At 40.6% G+C, this 6,168-nt stretch overlaps 1 protein-coding gene across 1 annotated transcript in view; it reads left to right on the forward strand.

Annotated features, from left to right (window-relative positions):
* The first annotated feature begins 328 nt into the window (after positions 1-328).
* LOC106876102 (uncharacterized) overlaps positions 329-6,168 on the forward strand; it is a 568,067-nt gene continuing 562,227 nt past the window's right edge. Inside the window, exons 1-2 of the mRNA XM_089338341.1 lie at positions 329-663; positions 5,629-6,168. The exon at positions 5,629-6,168 is cut by the window's right edge and continues 418 nt beyond it. The gene's annotated coding sequence lies outside the window, so the exon portion shown is untranslated. The remainder of the gene's footprint in view (positions 664-5,628) is intronic.

Raw genomic sequence — 6,168 nt, forward strand, 5'->3', positions numbered from 1 at the left:
ATGATTTAGTTTACACGCCAACTCGCTAAACGTTCAGTTCAATATAGCAGGAACCTTTCTAAATTTAATCGATAAGCACTTCCCCATTGGCTATTGATATACGAAACTATCCAACAGACAACTAATAACGTAAGTTTTAGCTATCCAGTTAATATGGAGAATATTATATCTCATAAACCTACCGCATCTTTTGAGGTCGATTGCTCATATAGAAATACATATATGCCAACTGAATGGATCTGTAATCCAGAGACTATTATATACGAAACCAAAGTTAACTCAAACATTCTGAATCTTGATAGGACTAAACACCCTATAAGATATGACAGATGGGAAATTCAAGAAGAGATTTTATTATACTTCTTTATTCTCAAACGTTGACAAATGAAAAAAGCATCAAGCACCAAGACACTCAAGTTATGTCTATTCATTAATGAAATAAGTTTTGAACTACGATATCAACGCTTTATAAAAACGTCAGCTCTACGAACTGAACTGAAAAGACTCTTTTCTGAAAAAGTCACTGTGACAAGGATTATATTTGACTCTGAGTCCAGGAAATGTAGATAAATTCATCTCACGTAACGACCGCAACCATTAAGAATTAAAAATTGCGCTTTTACATTAGTGGAGAGGTGAGCGCATATATGCAGAACTTTAGGGGTATGTATATGTCTAATTGTGCTACATATTTCCAAAACTACCAAGCCCTTAATGTTTTTCATCTTATTATCAAACAGTAGCTCCATACTTTTCCAGTTTTTTTTATCGAGTTGTAAAATTTTAAAAAATTCATTGTAAGTGATGTAACTCCTTTAATTAATTTTTCATTTATCTCCTTCTGAACATAATTTTTTAACTTAACAAACTGAGTTTTTACCTGGATGCTTTAAATGCTCCAAACGGATCATTTAAACGGAGAAGTGAATATAACTTCTCTATGTTCAACGATTTATTACTTAGTTGATGTCCAGAAGTCTGATGATTGATGTTCGGTTTAAAAGTAGACAATATGAAACCATCGGCAACCACATAGATTGAAAAGAATTTATCAATGCGCACGCACACACACACATTTGTATATATTTACGTTTATTTGTATGTATTTATGTATGTTTGCACGTATCTATTTATGTATTCATTCATATGCATGGACTTAGAAATTCTGCGATAGTGTCCATGCACTCTAAGACCACTTAGAGTGAGGCATTCCTTAGCTTTCTTTAAAATATGTCTCTATTACGTTACTTTGATATAAAACCCGTTGTGGAGGTAATGGTTTTGATAATTTTGGTTATTTACGGTACACGTCCGAGCCTGCAACTTCTATTGGATACCAGACATCTTGCATCGGCTTGTCTTCGTATGATGCAGTCACTGCTGTCATGAAAAACAAAGTACTTGAGTTGCTTGGCCACACTATGCGAATGGTTTATGACTTCAGCAAGATCTGTTTGGAAGGCATGATTAAGGGAAAGAGAAACAGAGGTCCGCAACTTAAGAGATGGAGAAAAAACAGCACTGCATGGACTTGAATACTATGGAGGCAACTAACTCATGTTGATGCGCATTCTGCCGCTGGCGGAAATAGCAGGAAATGATGATGTATCATGCTGATATAAGGAGGAGGGTCTACGAGATGTTGTGCAAGTCTTATTAGACCTGGGATTTTGCATGGGCATTGCTGACTATCCTATTGTTAGTCATGGTCTTTTTCGAACATCAGTGAACAACCATCGTCATCATTAGTTTCATCCATCCATCCATCTAGCCAGCCGTCTGTCCATCCATCGGTTCATCCATGTGGATGGTGATTATGACATCAGTCAAGGGTTAGAAGGACTCAGATCGCAGGGTTCAAGAGTGGCTGACAAGTTCAATGTTCTGTTGCACGTTGGGCACACAAGTAATCGGAATTCCATGCTGATGTACCGGCAGTTATATATTTTTGTAGCTCCCTCTTCAGCTCGGCTTTTCTTATCTTCGTTTGTCAGGCTTCTACGATAGCTTTACTGATAAAAGTACAGCAGTAAATCTTATTAATATAGCCCTGGATTTTATGGAGGCCTTTCAAAATCTTTGTCGCGTTTGGCTGTCAACCGTTTTCCCCTACACCAACTGTTGCAGAAAAGACGTTTCGGCAGACGTTCGTAATCTGTTCTGGCGTTGTGAATTGATCAAAGTAGCTGCGGTCTGTATAGGAAAGTGTAGACGCTATACAACATCGTGCGATTAAAGATCTCATTTTCTTGGATCCAGTTCTGCCAACAAATGTGTTGTATTTTGTGTAGGAAAACCCAGTTCTATTAAGCTTTTTGGTGTGTCTATTGTAAATAGTCTACGCCTCACTGGCAGCAAGCAAAGTTGGCAGAACTGTTCTGCAGAATATCAACTTGGATTTGAAAGAAGAGACGTTTCGTCTTTCAAATTTTCTTTCAAAATCTATCAAAGATTGAACCAGTTTCTGCTGTTAATTTGTCGAGTCTACTGCTAATATTTGTAGGTATGTTAACAGTCTGTAGAATCTAAACCTCCAAAGTGATTGCAGGTGCTACGAACCTATTGTGAAGGATTAATTTGTATTCGACTTCAGATTTCTTGGTGCTGATGATAAGGCTGAAATCACAGCGGGCAGAAGATGACCTGTCCATGTGTTGCTACATCTCAGATATTGATTATGCAATGAGAGCTCATCCATTCGCAAACAAGAACTCGCAAAGTGTCCTCTTTCACCTTTATTTCTGCCCGAAATCACTTCAGGTTGAAGAGCTTGCCGCTACTACATTAGTATTTGGCGAGTTCATCCTCACTGTCATGAAAGACATGAGTCAGTATGGACGAAACATCACGTTGAAAAGAACGGGTGCAAGTATATAACCATTTTCGATGCTGTTTTTAATTTGGAATGCCGCCACTGATTCCTCAGCACCAGTTACGCTGGTGAACATTCTCTCATGGAACTGGACCAAGGTAATATTTGTGAGGACGTCCGCGCTTGGTCATGATTATCTAGAGTCTTTTACAACTGACAATGTTAAATGCCTTCATAAGGTCGATAAAAGATGTTGCTTGTGATAAATTTCCTGAAGTTAGTTTGCTGCAAGCAGCATGCTAACTACATCGTGCCTTTCTTTAATGTCACACTGACTCTCAAAAAGAAAATCCTGTTCAAAGTGGACAAATAACTGGTTCAACATAGGCTGTCAATTTCGACGATGAGTGGTCCAGTTGATTTGATCATCGGAACTGCCTGCTCATGAAATTAATGTGCTGAGCACTCCACACACAAGTGTATCCTTAACGTAATTCTCAAGGAGATTCAGCGTGATACACAGAATGTGACAAAGCTGGCCCTTTGAATTACAGGGACAACTCAGTGGACTGGAGCAACGCGCCGCTGGGAATAGAACTCACGACCTTACGGTTGTGAGCCGAATTGTTGTTGGCACTCCGTCGCTTACGACGTCGAGGGTTCCAGTTGATCCGATCAACGGAACAGCCTGCTCGTGAAATTAACGTGCAAGTGGCTGAGCAATCCACAGACACACGTACCCTTAACATAGTTCTCGGGGATATTCAGCGTGACACAGTGTGACAAGGCTGGCCCCTTCGAAATACAGGCACAACAGAAACAGGAAGCAAGAGAAAGTTGTGGTGAAAGAGTACAGCAGGGTTCGCCACCATCCCCTGCCGAAGCCTTGTGGAGCTTTAGGTGTTTTCGCTCAATAAACACTCACAACGCCCGGTCTGGGAATCGAAACCGCGAGTCCGCTGCCCTAACCACTGGGCCATTGCGTCTCCGTGTGAGCCGAATAGCGTAACCACTAAGCAATGCGTCTTCACTGATTCGACACTACTTATGCGAGAATCTTCCTATCGCTTAACAGCAGAGATACGTCATGGCAGATGTCATAGCATCGACAATTGTAGAGGTTCTACAAATTCCGGGGTAATGCATTTCCTTGACGTTCCATTTAGAAGGACTCAGAGGGCCTTGAGGCATGTCGTATCTCCAATCTTGTAAGTCTTGACTGGAATGGTATCAGAACCAACAGCCCTTAGAACTAGTTATAATATCTATAACTTTTAACTGCCCTTTTAGTAGGGTCACTGCTTATAGTAAGCTGCTATACCTGCCTCATGGACAGCGAAGGGATGCTTTAGTACACAGTAGCAATGCTCCACCCATATTTCAAAGACTATCTCCGTATCTGTCACAGTGCTGATCATTCAGCGCTCGGTAGTAGAAGTGAACCAGATTCTGTGACTCGTAAACAGCTCTCAAAGTGTTACAGAAGCATTTTGAATTGTTACTTTCTGCACAGAACTGAACTTCTTTTACTTATTGCTGAACAAGAAACTCCTGCAACTGCCAAAGCCTCATCTGAACCGTAACGAAAGCATCATTTTTGGCTTGGGACGATATTTCATCATGTGGAGTTCAGATAACATGGCTCTTAATGTCTAGTAGGACCTATAATTAGGTATTACTCACATCGAACCAATCCTGATGCTTGTGAACCTAGGACAAAGGTGTTTGAGTGACATCGAGTAGTGAGAGTTTTTTTAGTGCTGCCGCCTGTTATTTCACACCGGACAATGTCGAGGAGCAGTTTAACCTTTTAAGCTCATCTTCAAGCCTACCTTGATCCAGAGGTAAGACGGCTGGGGGTATGTCTGCATGCAGTGGATGACCTTAACTTGTATTGTGTGTCGTCGTACTCTTAACATTCCGCAATGCTTGCTGAGGCAGCTGTTTTAAATGTACTATTGATCTCGTTTACACTTTCCGCCGAAGTCAGTATTCATAAGGTAGAATAGATACGTCCTGACTTACCAAGAGTTTGAGATTTGGCAGCTCTTCTCATTTGGTTTAGTCCTCTTGTCAAAGCCGCTGGTCAGGATGTGACGTCTGAGTCACACCTGAGAATAACAAGTTAGATCAACCTAAACACACACACACACACACACGTAAGCCTCTGTGCGTGTGTGTCAGTGTGTATGTGCGCGCACTGATCCTAAACTTGTGCCTAGACTAGTCTACACGTTCAACTCCCCGCAAGTACACACACTCACGCAACAATATATGCACGCATAACTAGCACGCTGCATACCAACACCTGCACTGCAAACTAAAAATCACACGTTATAGATCTCACATGCATTTACCTCCAGTATGTACATGTGCACATACATGCACATGCAGTCACAATATCTAACGCATACTCTTACTACAAAATCTTTTATCTCCCATTTCCTGCACCCCCTCTCTCTTTCTCTCTTACAAAAATCTCTTCCCTACATCCCCCCCCCCCTCTATATTACCCATTCTACTTGTGCACGCACGCATACACACCTGCACTCTCTCAATTACCCTTTCTCTCTCTGTATACACACACACACACACATCTCCGTACACTCATACACAATTAAAAAGCATCGTTTACCCCTCTCTCTCTTTCTCCGTATATCTCTCTCATCTACTCATTCACTCCAATTCACACACACACACACGCGCGTACTCACACATATATGAACGTAAACGTACGCACACAATTGCAAATTCTTCCTCCTTCTCTCTCTCTCTCCGCCTCACCCACTCACTTTCTTGTATACGTATATTCTTAGATACAATCATCCGTACACGCACACGACAACACTGACACATGTAGACAGCCAAAGAAGGTGAGAAGAACTCAACGAAAAGAATGTTTCCTACCAACAAACAACATGGTTTTATGTAGCACATCCATTCTCAATAGGAAAACGTCTCGTTCTGACATTTGCGTCAGTTTTTAAAAGTAAGTACAACGTAGGAACACAATTCTGCCGATCGCCTTCATCACTTGTCTTCTTACTTGCTCTTCTCTTCATGTTTTGTTGTGGAATGGCAAAAACAAAAATATGGAAACAGGAAAAAGTACCTTGTTAACAAATGATAACGAAGAAGAAAAAGAAAAAGAGAAAGAAAAAAGAAAAACATAAGAAAACGTGGAGGTGTTGTTAGTAACAAGAAATAGCGGGAAGAAAGCAACTAAAAAAGACATTCAAGTCATAAACGCACAGAAAATTAACACAACACGTTATTAACACCAACAGCAGTGAATATCTTCTTTTGTAATAGGAAATTTTAAAACAGTAGCAATAGTAATGACAATAGCTTCTTCT

The sequence above is a fragment of the Octopus bimaculoides genome, chromosome 20, assembly GCF_046866305.1.
Source record: "Octopus bimaculoides isolate indiv1 chromosome 20, ASM4686630v1, whole genome shotgun sequence".
Lineage (NCBI taxonomy): Eukaryota > Metazoa > Mollusca > Cephalopoda > Octopoda > Octopodidae > Octopus > Octopus bimaculoides.